We start from the raw sequence: 14278 nt of genomic DNA, 5'->3' as shown, positions 1-14278 counted from the left end.
ACTCATTCTTTCCCCGGACAATCAGAAATCATAATAGTAAGAAACCGAAGTCACTTTAGAAATATTAAAAACATTGAATTTACAAGTCGGAACAAAATTAAACATTGCAAAGATGTTAGGTATACTTGTAGGTGCATGTGTATGTTAGTTGGTGGTTTGATTGTTAGCATATGTGTGTGGGGTGTAAGGGTTCTTGCATGAATGTATGCCATGTTTTTTTGTAGATGTATGATTTTGTGGTTTTTGCATGCGGTTTTTTTTTCTTTTCTAAATTACGGGTGGTGTCCTAACACCCCCCGCCGCCCCCCCTTCGGTGGCTTGCGGGGTTATAAGTAGATGTAGATTTAGATGTACTTTCTTTTATTTTAATCTTTGCATGAAATAGCCTTCGATGTCTTAAAGATTTTCTAACTCCCGCGTTGTGCCATTTTGATTCCTTCTTACCTTTTATAAGTCTGCATGGATTCCGGCTGCTGAGTACGTGATGCCAAGGAAGTTTATTTAGTTTTAATAGTTCCCTGTAAGCCACCGCTAGGTTTTGTGACCGGGGGCGATTACGTATCAGACTACCCTTGACCCCAAAGACCTCTCCCTCCAAGCGCAGTCGGACAAATGTTATTTCTTCCGATCCCTTTCGTGGGGAAAACGAATTTTATTGACATGATAATTCGTTGGAGACTAAATATATCGTTGGTGCATGTGTATGCTAGTCGATAGTATTTGCCGGCCCCGGTGGCGGCGGGGTAACGTCCTCGTCTGCCATTCCAAGGGTCGCGGGTTCGATTCCCGCCTGGGTGAGTTTCCCTCCATCTAGGGCTTGGGTGTTTGTAAATGTGACATTGTTATCGTTGTTAATAGTTCGATGTAAAGGCCAAAATGTGCTGTTTTCGGACTTATACTGAATAAATAAATAAATTAATTAATATATACATCTACATAACACCTCGCAAGCCGCCGCAATGGCGTGTGGCGGGGGGTGTTAGGTAACCACCCGTAAAAAGGAACAAAACCACATGCAAAATCAACACATCCATGCAAAACTACACCCAAAGTGGCGTATACGTACATTCATACAAGAATCGTTTCATTTTACACGCATACAAATACGCATATGTACTATCATTTAACAAATAATCGCACCTTATGTTGCAGTAATAAATTTATCCAATCAAGTGCAAGCTAGAATTGCAAAGTAAGAAGGCGAAATTCCACTAGCGTATGGAGATTCTCTACCACTGCCAAATTCACATTGACACACTATCACGATTGCTTGGTGGTTTTTTAAAGTGTTTGATTTCAATAAAACTGCGTGATCTTTGGTGTTAAATTGCGGGAATGTTATTAGTTAATCATAGTGCATACTATTGATAAATTGTGTGAGTCGCAAACTTTGCTGCTAGATATCATCTCCCGTTGACATGGACATGCCGTTGAGGCGCACGGTTGAATGCGCCTTAGCGGAACACACTGCCGAAAGACGGCGATGATTTGATGCCCTCAGGAGCCTTGAGGATTCAAAATGGGTCGCCCATATGATGGCCTCGAGGAAAAAATAATCGTCTTTGAAGTCGGATATCTCGGAAAAAGCGGAGCCAGACATGTACGTATTGCACGGATAAAAATACTCTCCCCTTAATAATCACGAGTTCACCCGCGCGAGTTCGAGTTTTTTATGGGATGCGTCCAGCATCTGAGGTCATTTGTGCCTTTGAGGGATGGATGGGAAGGGATGAAGGGTCCCCGGCGTCGGCATTAGCCTACTCTTTACGAAAGGCGCCAAGGGGTCCGCAGTTTAACGTCCCATCCGACGGACGTCGTACTCACTCAAAGTGATCTCCACAAAGCACTTCAAGTAGGGATCGAGATACCTCTGAAAAATGCGTGTGTGCCTGACCTGGCCGAGGGGAGCCTGGTACGGAAATAACACTGATTTAAGAACTTCTAGTCCAGGCGTCATTGCCTTGGTGAAGTAGGCGAATCACCATTCTCAACTCTCATCCGTCGATGAATTTAGATATCTTTACCCCCCCTCCCCCCCCCTTGCCACCGAATAAACGAATGAGAGATCGCTGTTTCTCTGTGGTGGATTTTGAAAGTGGAGTGGCCGTGTTTACACTATTGTTTCGCCGTATTGTTTATATTGTTGCGTCGTATTGTTGCGTTCTCGCATCGTGCTGCCAGTTATAAGCCACTGTCATCAAACCATGGCTGACTGTGGGAAACGAAAATGGGCCCAATGTTTCGAAATTTTCACGCAGTTTTAAAGCTTTCACTTGACCCACCCTCGTATGCCGGGCGAGTGGATTGGAGAAGGGAAGGATAAGGAAGGCATTTTATTCGGAATGGATGTAGGTAGCAGGTACGTATTTAGAGCAGGAAAATGGCTAATAAAAATGGCTGGTTTAAGGGTACATTGAGTCGTGTTAGGCGGAGCTTAAAAATGTAGCGGTGCTCAGGTCCGAAGAGAGTCACGACGTTATGCAATATTTTTTTTCCTCGGCCCATCGAAAAACTCCCTCCGAAGGTCGATTAGAGAAATGACCTTGAGAAGGTCTCGGATGGAGGTCATCCTTGTTCTGTCCCCTCGGCTCACTAATGGAAGGAGAAAATAAAGGATCCTCGGGCGGTCGACGGATAGGTCTTCGGTCTTGACCGCGGCGGCGAGGTTCAAACCCACGACCTTTTGGCCCCCTCTCCCCACGGCCAACCACTCGGCGCATACACATTCGTCTTTGGTGCCGGCCTGGCTCGGGTCCTTTTGTGACGCCGGCACGCACAAACACCTGCGCCTTGCACACACGCGGTTGCATTCTTCCGTGACCCTAGCGGGATCGCCTCATTGTCTCCTCCTAAATGCCACGCATACGAGGCTGGAGGGAAGGGTCGAGGATGAGAAGGAGCGGAATAGGAGTGACCTCTTCGCTGGCGAGAAAGACAGAGATTTATGTCCGAATTGCTGCGTACAGTACGAAAAATTGGCAATGGGCTACATGTGTTGATGGAATGTCAGGGAATTATATAGAGAATAGTATTTATAAAACTAAGTGTTCTAGGTAATCTTTACCCTAAGTATCGGAGCCTCTGTTCAGGTATCTAATACAATAATCTAGGTGCTTGTACCAAGGGTAAGAACCCTAGGTATTTCTCGGTGCTTGCGTACCGCTGCTAACCCCTGTTAAAATATGTATATACTATATTTCGCAGAGTTGCTCCAGTTACGCGCGAGGTGTGTGGACCAGCGTTGTCATGTTGCAAGATTATTGGCGCACAATTGTTCGATAATGAAGCCGACACGTTCCTCGGAGATATTCCAATATGGTTTGCGATGCGCTCATGAGTGATTCGCCGGCCATTTTGAATAAAATATTCGATGAATTTGCGATATTTAACATCTGTGGCAGTGATCGGACGTCCGCTTCGTGTTTCATCTACAATTATGTCTTTTCCAGACTCGCAACCACGAAATTTTACTACCCATCGATTTACAGTAGATCTATCAACAGTATCGTCACCATAAACAGCCTTTAAACGACGATGAATCTCAGGAGGAGTCACTTTTTCAGCAGATAAAAATTCGATAACAGCACGCTGTTTAACTCGCGACTAGAACACGTCTCCATACTTCCACTTCTCAAAATACACTGGATGAATCTAGCAACCTCAAACCTGCGCATGCGTGTTGAGGGGGAATGTTACTTCCACATGCCACCAGTATTGCTTCTGAAGGTCATTTTGTTTGTGGTCTAGAAGCATGTGGGCATTAGTTTTCAGCCTACCCTCATGCTATATTTCTCACTAGATATCACATTTACGGCATTTATATCGCTTGTTCCATTTACTCCTTGTGGCACATTCGTCAGGGTGGGAGTGAGGGAGAGAGTGCGAGGGGAAGATGTGGGATGTAATGGGGAAGATGGAAGGGAAAGAGGCCGGGAATAAAATGAGGGAAAGGGGAATTTTCTCTCTTCACGCCTAACCGCCGGAAGTCTTTGATGCCGCCACCTTGTCCTCCTCCTCCTCCTCTCTCTCCTCCCGGCTTCCTGTTCTCTTCTCTCCTCCGCCAAATGCACCCCACCCCGCTCCCTGCAACCTTCCCCCCCCCACCATCACCCACCCTCGGCGACCCCCTCCTCACCTCTTCCACTGCAGCCGAAAAATCCCGACGGTTGGCGCGGCCTTCATTCGGTGGCGGCCCCATTGATGGCGGCGAGTTGCGCGCCAGGCGGAGAGAGGGGGGGAGTCGAGGTGCGGGGTGTGTGGGTGGGTGTGGGGGCGAGAGGATAGGGGAAAGGGAGGGAGATAAAGGGATGTAAAAGATTGGGAGGGGGCAAGGACGGATACTAGAGACGGGTCTAAGACCTGGCCGGCGAAGCGTGCCAACGTTTAGGGGTGGCGTCGTCCGAGACGTCCGTCATTCTTCCAGCGATCGGTAAGTTGACAGTCCGCACCATTTTGGAGAAAAAAAATAGCACCTAAATCACCGATCTATTTGCGAGTTGGATAAAACTTAATTGTATTTTTTTAATCAATGAAACTCCTTCGAGAGTAATGAATTCGCAAGCGTGAGGTCTGATTGGCTGATTGAGTCACCTGAACTCCGTCGTGGGAGAAAACACAAGATGGGGTAGCATCAATAGGCGGAGGATCAGGAAAGCAAGAGCATTTGGAAGATGCCGATGGGGGAAACCTGGAGGGACTAAGAGGTCAGCGGGAAATGGGTTTCCACCAATCCCAGTCTTGAGTTGACAACTCGTGACTCCTCCTGTGAACATTTTGTGCCAATGTTTTCGTGAAATGCGCCACTCGATTAATATCCGGATGCCGAGTGGTGATTGCCACCTGGCGCGCTGGCACGTGACACAGGCGAGTAGGTGCCATGGTTTTTACGGCTCCTGGTCGAGGGGCGATGAGGCCCTTGTCGAGAGAGGAAGAAGGGAAGTCGGTCATCTCCCCCCGTTTTACGTGCCACCCCCTTCGGCGTACGAGGGTTGGAGTGATCTGCGAGTGAGTGGATGAGTGGTTGGTGATGCTGTGGGTGGCGGTGGGTGGTTAAGGTCGAGCCCTTTACTCACCCTTCCTCGCCTCCACCCTCCCCCGTGCCCCTTCACCCCCGGACGCGGGAGGAAGAAGGGGGTGGTGGAGGAGGGAGAGAGAGCATCCATCGATCGAATCCCGGGGAGAGACCCCCTTCCCCATATCCCCCCTCCTCTCCACCCCCGCCGGGGTGCCGGGGGTGGTGAGATGGGGGGGATGTAGGGGTGGAAGTAGCAGCCCCGCCTCCCGGTTTTCGCTCCAGAGGCAGCAGGAGAAGGGGAAGTTTGCGGGGGCGGACCTCGGGGGTGGGTTTGCGCGCGCGGAGAGCTAGGGGGCATCGCGGGCGAACTCTCCCTCTCTCTCTCGGGGAGGGGGGAGGACAGGGGGGGGTGGTTGTGCGTGTTCGAAGGGGTAGGTCGCCCGCGGAGGGAATCTGGGTAGTTGGAAGTGGTCGGGAGCGGGAAGGAGGGGGAGGCGGGCAAAAGGACCGCGGCCGTTCAGAAGCGGCGATGCCGCCGCGATGCGCGCTCTCCCTCCCGCCCCTCCCGATGTTCCTCGCTCGCATCGATCTCTCTCGCCGCCCCAGGCGGAAGCGGCATCGCAAAAGGGTTCCTCTGTAGCTTCGAACCCGATCGCCTTAGCGGGAGAGGGCGTCATCTTCGGACCCGCCCTCATTCGAGCTCTCTAGTTTTCGCACCTCGTAGATTTGATCGCTGGCGTTGAGAAAACATCTCAGACGAAGTTGAAAAGGCTTTCGAGTCGCGGAGTAGCCATCAGGGTTGGGCAGTTTCCGCCAAAGATGTTATCGCGTATTTAGATGTGGAATATTGTGTTCCCGTAATTCCCCCTGCCAAAATTTGTTCTTTTGATTGGAACAACCTCCATGCTCATCCTTACCGTTACACCAATACTAGGACCCACTTAATTACTTTCCTAATCATAAAGCTCAATTCTTCACTGTGAATTTGTAATCTCGTAATAAAGCAGCATCGTTGATTGTGATTGAGTTGTGAATGATATTAATCGTAATGTAGGTAGGCTGAAAACTAATGCAGACATGCTTGTAGACCACAAACAAATTGAACTTCAGAATCACTACTGGTGGCTTGTGGAAGTAACATTTCCCCTCAACACGCATGCGCAGGTTTGAGCTCGTTACATTCGTCCAGTGTGTATTGAGAAGCGGAAGTATGGAGACGTGTTTTAGTGCTATGTTAACGCGAGCGTGCTGTTATCGAATTTTTGCCTTCACCTCATCGTCCGAGGTGTAATGATTACCCTTGAGGAGTCTCTTGAGCTGAGGGAAAAAAATAATAATCGCAAGGCGCAAGATCGGGGGAATAAGGCGGGATTTGTTTGTTCTCGTCTGTGAGACGGCGTGGTATCCATCGTGCACAGATTTGACGGTATCCCAATTGTCCAATAATGAAGCCGACGCGTACTGTGATAATGTTTACCAAAAAGAGTCAATCGCTCTTCAAACCGAGGGTGAGAAGTGTTAATTATTTTTATGATCCGTCGTTTGTGATGTTGACGTTAGCTGGTCGCATGGATTTCGTCAATAGCATTCATCTGCTTTCAAATCTCTTTTGTAATTTCTTGAATTTTACCCGATTAGCCTTTAGCTGCGTCAATTCGGTTTAAGCGCCATTTATTTCAGACGATGGTGAATCAGTAATCGGTTTCAGATGTGATGCATGGGTATATTGAAGTCTACTTTCGACCGAACTCTTTGTTACTGAGGCGAATGTGTCGTATTACATATGTAGCTAATATTTCAATATGGTGTGTTTAGAAAAATGGGAAATTCATGGTTATTATTAATTATTTTATGTGCGACAGTTCCAGGTGTACGTCTCAACATATTGTTTATATCATATATTCGGAAAGATTGTTGTAATACTTTAAAAAATTCACTGACATTGTATCCAATTTCCGTTCAAGTCTACGGAATTTCTGTGCACAACGCATGGTCTAATTTTATGTTATTGACGTATGATCTTTCGTTGAGTCTCAAGTAATCTTTTGGCTTTAATTGGAACTTCAGGTGCCATCTCGAGTATAGAAGATAAATGGCATTATTAACATGTGGATATCGTGACAAAATAAAAACCATAAACACAGTAATCAACCCTAAGTTCGGTTTGGTTGGTGATGACAGAGTTCACCCAGTACTAAGCCCGACGGCGAGTGAAATTCACACATCAGGGTAGGGGGGCCAGTTCCTTTCCCTGTACAAGTTATTGTTTCCCAGGAAGATCTGGTACCCGAAAAATCACATAGCTTGGGTGGAGCTGCAGGTGCCCAGAGTGCCTTCCCCGGGAATCGAACCCGGGACCCTCCAGTCAGCAGTCCAGCGCTCTACCCACTGGACTACCGCGACCCACCGTGACTAACTACCCTTTGCAAAATATTTTTGATTGCTGTAGTGAAAATACTAGCAGTCGGTTGATATTTATTGAAGTTCTTCCTACGCCAAGTGTTCTTCGAAACACCGAGGAAATAGTCACGTCGCATTTTGACCTATGGGAAAATTTAAATGTCCTTTGCATATTTACGTTTGCACGTTTTTGTGCAGTGATGATACTCGTTGTGTTATTGGCCACGGGCTTTCATCTATGCATTTATTTATCCTCCCTTTTATTCATTTACAATAATTACCCCTTTGAAAATCACGGGGAAAATTTCTCGCAGCCTCGTTCACTGGTGCATTATGATTCCCGTGTTTGCTTGCAATTTCCACGGAAATATAATATTCGTGGCGTTTTCCAATTGGTCAGCATTAACAGCCAACAGCTGAGAGCTATCCGAGTCCTTAAATTCATTTCTTCAATGAAAATATAAGGCTTAAAGCTTAATTTAATAGCTTAAGCTTAAGGCATAATTTAAGGCTTTTTTTAAAATTGAAAGTTTCTCTGAAAGACGTTTGTTGCTAGGATACACTGCGATAAGCGACATGTAGTCTGAGACTTTGTTCTGCAAGAGAGAAATAACACTTTTAATGAAACTGGCAAGGCAGTGCACCATGTCACGGAATGATTTCACTTCACGTATTTGTCTCAATTTGTTCCTGGCTCTATTAGTGCACGAGATGAAAATCAGTTCTTGTATCCCGCCCTTAGTGCTCGCCGACGAGTAATTCTTAACGAGTTCCGCCCCATTGCTATTTTCAACTCTTTCTGTATTTGCGTATTTATCTCGGTGTAAAGCGGTCAGTCGGCCCTGATTATCTGACCTCTCACACCGGACTAGTTGAAGTTTTATTTTATTAAAATAGTACCTTGCAAGTCACCGATAAGGTGTGTGGCAGTGGGTGATTACACGCCTTTTTGACCCTAGGTACTTTTATTTTATTTGTTTATCTCTTGTACATTCCTTCTCCAAAAGTAGTGAACCCTGCGTACGCCTTCTCGTCTTGTCATTGAACCCCAAGGAATTCGGAGGCGGCATCCCCCAAAACTACCCCTTCCGTACAGAAGGGGTAGTTTAGGGGCAGTTCTCTCTCCAAAGAAATAAAATCCGATCACCGTGAAAGTCCTTAAATCAACCCTTTATTTTACGATGAACTTACTTTTTCGGTCACTTGTGTCACAATTCCTTCGGAATTTATCGACGCATAAACACATCTGCTCTACTCTCTCCATTTTATAGTCATGCTCTCGTCTGCCGTAGTACGATGGGGGTGATAATATAATGCGCCCTTAAGAGAGTCCGACCGCGGTAGGGTCATATTCGGCTAAAAATTAGTCTGGTCTGTATTCACCCTCTGCCACGCACCCTAGCAGTGTCTTGAAGGGTGCTAAAAAACTAAATAGAAAATAATCACTCGTGGCCATTGGGATATGGGCACAATTCCTCGGAGACGTCATTGTCAGTATTGAAAGTGTACTCATAGGGAACAGGTAGCAAGATGAGAAAACTAAAGGTTATGATGGGGAAGTGATTATAAGGAAGGATAACGTTTGGTGACTTCTGATGTGTAAAAGCAAAACTATTTGATTTTATAAATAATGGAATCAATAACTTTATGAATCACCAAAAAAGGGATAGAATCAACTCATGTGCGAGTTACTATACAGCAGATGATGACGCACTCTCTCAGTAGGGCGAACGAGTACTTGGCATAAACAGCGATGTTCCTCGTCCATATGCGAAAGAGCAACAAATGAAAATTTATGATTCTGCTATGAAAATGTAAATAAACCTTTATTTCTGGGTATTCATGAATTAGAAATGGGTAGATCTTGTTATAATATTTGGATTTTTTCTTTTTTTCTTCTAGATTGGTGTGATATCCGGTCGAAGTAATTCGGTTGCAGCTATTTGAACTCCGAAATCGGACAACTTAAGGAGGACAAATCGAAACAGGAGATTCATGACAAGGTAATGAAAAATTTCATCCGTAAATACGTTTTTTGATGTGAGGGGAGGATGATAGGTGATCGGATCGAGGGAGGGTTAAGTAAAGGACCAGCATGTTCGGCAGAAATAAGGGAGATAGAATGCACTTGGAATTGTAGAACAGTTTAATGTAGGGTGAGGTGTCAGGTTGTGTCTTGCTAGCCCAAGCTATGAAATGTGGCGATGAGTAGTCCAGCAAAAACCCACCTTCAATGCCACGCCTTAATTTTAACCCGCTGGCGTAGTAATCCCCAAGTTTTGGAAGAACTTAAATGATAATAAGACCCATGTGATAGACCTTTCCACTCGGACATTTTCCAACATTAATTTATAAAATGGAAACGTTTTATAACTTACGCGCGTAGCAAGTTTGCGCATTTTAGTTTGTGCATTTACCATAGTAATGAAGGTTGTACACAACCTTAAAGGCTATGGTATCAATGAGAAAATAATACATTGGGTTAGAGATTTCTTGTCGAATCGCAAACAAACAGTAGTCATCGATCGATGGGTTGTGCTCAGCAGATAGAGATGTAACTTTGGGCGTCCCCCAGGGAAGTGTAATAGGGCCCCTTTTATACTTAATATACATTGATGACTTAAGCTCACACGTTGGTAGCAATCTCAGATTATTTGCTGACGACACGGTGGAATGCAGGGAAATAAGGAGCCAACCAGATCGCGAGCTACTCTCCAGAGATTTAGACACAATCTCGGATTGGATCAAGAAATGGGGATTAATGCTTAATGTAAACAAATGCGCAGTTTTGAAATTTTTAATAATAAGAACACAAGAGTGACAGGTCTCTTAGGGGAGCCACTTGAGATACGAAGAGAACAAGCGAGGCTTAGACTTTTAGAAAGGTTCGGAGGTATTGGCCATCAATATTTCAGCAATCAAATTTTTTGTCCCTACCTTTCAATGGCGACCCCTAGTTTCAAGGAAGTGTTTACCTACCTCTCGGGTGTCCGCAATGAATCGCGGAGAAGGTTCGGCATGAAAACGTTTCGGCAATTAGCACATTTGGCGCTTGAGGTTGAATCCCATCATTTTCTACCTCAATAAACCCAGGAAATGCCGGGTGTTGTCGGCGGGGATTGCGTCGCACTACGATTCTCAGTGAATGAAGCCCGGTCGGCAGGGGCTTGTTGTTGAGGGGCCCGAATGCTGGTCCTGGCGGGGTTGGCGCCGGGGGGTTTGGTGCCAAATTCGTCCCCACCTCCCCCAAATTTTGATGATCCTCCCCTCCAACCCATCCCACGGTTATAGTTGAGCGAACTCGTATATATCTGTTTCTGGCGCTCGAGCGGGCCAGGTTAATGAATTTGCTCCACGGAAACTTTCGGCCTCTCCACGTAAGTTTAAATGGGTGACGGCGTTTTTTTTCTGCTCCACGTTCAATTATTGCGGTACCATGGCTTCGAGGGCTGCCGCATGGCGGCTATTTTTTTGTCGGAAATAGAACCCACCCTCAATTTCGGGAGGTGTCGTCCGGCAGTAATGTTCGTGTTCGTTCCATCTCATTGCTTGATTGCTCCCCGACTTCTCTGTGTGAAATTGCCTCTCTTTTATTTTATCTGTGCACGTTCAGCTAATCAGTTTAACTTTACCTTGTTAGCAAAAGCCAAAAAAAAACATTTCAATTGTCCATCTAGCATTATTCGGACTTATTAATTAATTGGGATGTACGGGGCCGGGGGCGGGTCGTAAACTTTTAATCATTACCAAAAAAATAATCGAGATATAAACTCAATTTTTACTTGTTACTCTTTAGACTTCTCTACGTAGTCATAATTGAGAATTGCCCATTTCCCCGAGCGTTTCTTGAGCTTTCAATGGACGTCATTTTAGAACTCAACAGATTACATGGAAAACCATTGTTCCACCATCTTGAGTGACGTCATTTGTGTTGTCGAATCTACGATCCCACATTAGTTTTTTTTTGATCCTGGGAATAAGAAAACGTTACTTGGGGTGAAATCGAGAGAATTGACCGGATGTGGCCAAATTTTAAAGCCACATTGCTTTGATTGCCAGTCGCGTTGTGTTTGCTTCTTTAAAGGAGTCATTAGTGTTGCTAACACCTTTGCCATGTGCAGTTCTTTCGTGAATAATTTCTCATGATTTGCCTGAGACTAAGGTTAGTCCCATTTCATGGTTATTTGGATGGTTGCTCTTTGTTCCAATATAATGAAAAAGTCCTCCGCACTCCTCACTGTGGCAGCATCGTCCGTGGGTGATGGTCTTCCACTTCTTGGATCGTCTGTAATAGACATGTGGGCAGTTTTGGAAATTTCGTTTCCACCTCACAACTGCGACATACTATATGACGGGCCAGCATTTGCAGAAACAGCCATCATTTCATCGTGGATATACCGACCACTTAAACCTTTCAAATGGAGGAACTTCATCGTACTTCTCCATGTTGTTAGTTACTTCAATCTACGGTTTCCTTAAACAGAAAAATTCAATATTTATGGTTGTAATTTACATCATTATGCACAAAAGGATGAATCAATATTCATAATAAAGTTTACCAAGATATTTCGGTGACTTCTGAGTGATAATAACTTTAAAACGATACCCCCGTGCATTTCCGCGCATTTGCGTTTGAGTCCTTTGCTCTTGGATCTTTGACTTTTTTCTCTTCGCACGATCTGAAGAGTGTTGAAGGGCGTGGAACCTTAATTCCTGGAAGATGTACTCTCTTAAAATACATATATTCAGAGTTAAGGGCGCCATGTTTTATGATCGAGCGACCCATAACTGGCAATAGAATATTCAGGCGAGCGAGTGAAATTATTTTTTATTGCACCAAGAAATACCTTCATGAACATAACTGCTCTGAGGATCCTTAGTGGTATAAATGGTAGAATTGTTTGGATATGCTGATTTAATTTATATATATATATATATATATTTAAACTTCTTAGTAGTTAAATCGGCACACACTTTTCTTATCTGCAATTGAATAGATGCATTGATATTTGAAGGATGCGCTATGAAATTACTCGCCTCTGTGTCTTCATAGTAGTAGTTTATTTTTTTGATGATTCGGTCGTACAGGTCATTCTGGATTGAAGAAATTTTTCCGATTTTTTTTTTAATTTCTACGCTGTAAAAATTACCAATTTCCGTTGTGGTAAGATTTTAAGTGCTTAATAAATGTGTACTGTGTGCAAATTGCAGAATAGTGTAGTGACACGTTGTAAATGGTTAATCCATGCCTCAATTCCTAAAAATTGAGCCGCACGATGTGGATGGGTACGCTGGACATTTTATTATTATTATTATTATTAAAACTTACACGTGCAGATAGACAATGTCATGTGGCGCACAAGTACCAAGTATTATAATCAAACTTGCCTACTTGCCTTGGAAAAAATGACGTGACATATCATGACACGAATCAATATAATAACAAAAGATTAAAAATAATTTCAGTCAGCAAAAAATACACTTAAGGGAAACTTCCAAACACAAATCTCTAACACAACAAAAAAAGAGTCGGTCCTCATCTTATCAACATCAGTTTCCCGAGTCAACAAGGAAAAGAAATCAAAAATTAAGCTCTGGCATACAATTTTACGCAGCACATCAAGCAAATTATTACAAAAATTGTTTGCATCTTGTCTGAAAAGTATTAACCCTGCTAGGAAAGTGCTCGAATAGTTTTGCAGGCAAAGTGTTACAATCAACAATTGTTTTATTAAGAAATGAAAAATGTTTTTTATTCGTACTTCGTGCCCGGTATTTCACCTTGAATTTTTTATCGTTCCTTCCTAGAAAATTTGTAAAATTTTAATGTGATATCGGATCACATTTGATAGGAAATACAAATCTCTGGGAAATGTGAATCAAAATTAATGAACTGATGTGGAAATGGTCTTTGAGGTCATATCGAAGATTAGCCCAGTTAGAGTATCCTTAATCTAGGGCCATGAGAAAAGCAGCGGATACATGAATTAACTCTGGTCCATTCATTTATCCACGGCATTCATTGGTTGATCCGCTGGCAGGATGTGATCATTTGAAATTTCCCTCAGTTGCATTTATAGTTCAGTGTGTCGAGAATCAAACCATGTGAAGATATTGCGAGAAATTAAAAGTACAAAAGTTAATCTAAGCTCATGGGAACCAGGGAACATCTACATAATACTCCGCAAGCCGCCGCAAGGGCGCGTGGCGGGGGGTGTTAAGTCACCACCCGTAAAAGGGAACAAAACCACATGCAAAACCAACTGACACATGCAAAATTATACCAACAGAGGCGTATTCATTCATGCAAAAATCCTTTAATTCTACACGCATGCAAATATACATATACAATCATCTAACAAATAATTGCCCTTTAGGATGCAGTAATAAATTTATTTAATAAAGTGCGAGCTAGAATTTGAAAAGCAAGAAGGCGAAATTCTACTACCAGATAAATGTTTGTTTCTCAATTGATTGGCTTCTTTGAAATGAATAATACCCGGTTTAGATGAGGCTTATCACAACAGAAAACGATCTCTGCTTAAATTGGCTGTTTAATGTTTACTGCGTGAAACGTAGCACTTGGTGCAGCAAAAAGAGCTCTCAGCCGAGACGAGATAGGTCCCCAAATGATTCTCTAACATAATCTCGGATTCAAGTTAATCCTTAAAAATTCAAACATGCATCATCGCCGAGATATAGCCATAATAAACTCTGGTACGTAAAATACAATCGTACGTATTACCTTGGAGGTCCGTGATCAGGAATATCTGGGGAGAGGAAGTTAAAATCACGGAGCTTTGAGTCTAGATCGCGGCACCTGATCACGTTCTCACCTCTTCCCTCACGAGGAAGAACCTCCAC

At 44.1% G+C, this 14278-nt stretch overlaps 1 protein-coding gene across 1 annotated transcript in view; it reads left to right on the top strand.

Moving 5' to 3' along the window:
• rdgB (retinal degeneration B) overlaps positions 1-14278 on the top strand; it is a 321056-nt gene that overhangs the window by 220459 nt on the left and 86319 nt on the right. Inside the window, exon 4 of the mRNA XM_071593315.1 lies at positions 9317-9417. The gene's annotated coding sequence lies outside the window, so the exon portion shown is untranslated. The remainder of the gene's footprint in view (positions 1-9316; positions 9418-14278) is intronic.

The sequence above is a fragment of the Hetaerina americana genome, unplaced genomic scaffold (assembly GCF_022747635.1).
Source record: "Hetaerina americana unplaced genomic scaffold, ioHetAmer1.1.p SCAF_55, whole genome shotgun sequence".
Classification (NCBI taxonomy): Eukaryota; Metazoa; Arthropoda; class Insecta; order Odonata; family Calopterygidae; genus Hetaerina; species Hetaerina americana.
This window is presented reverse-complemented; position numbering and strand designations above follow the sequence as displayed.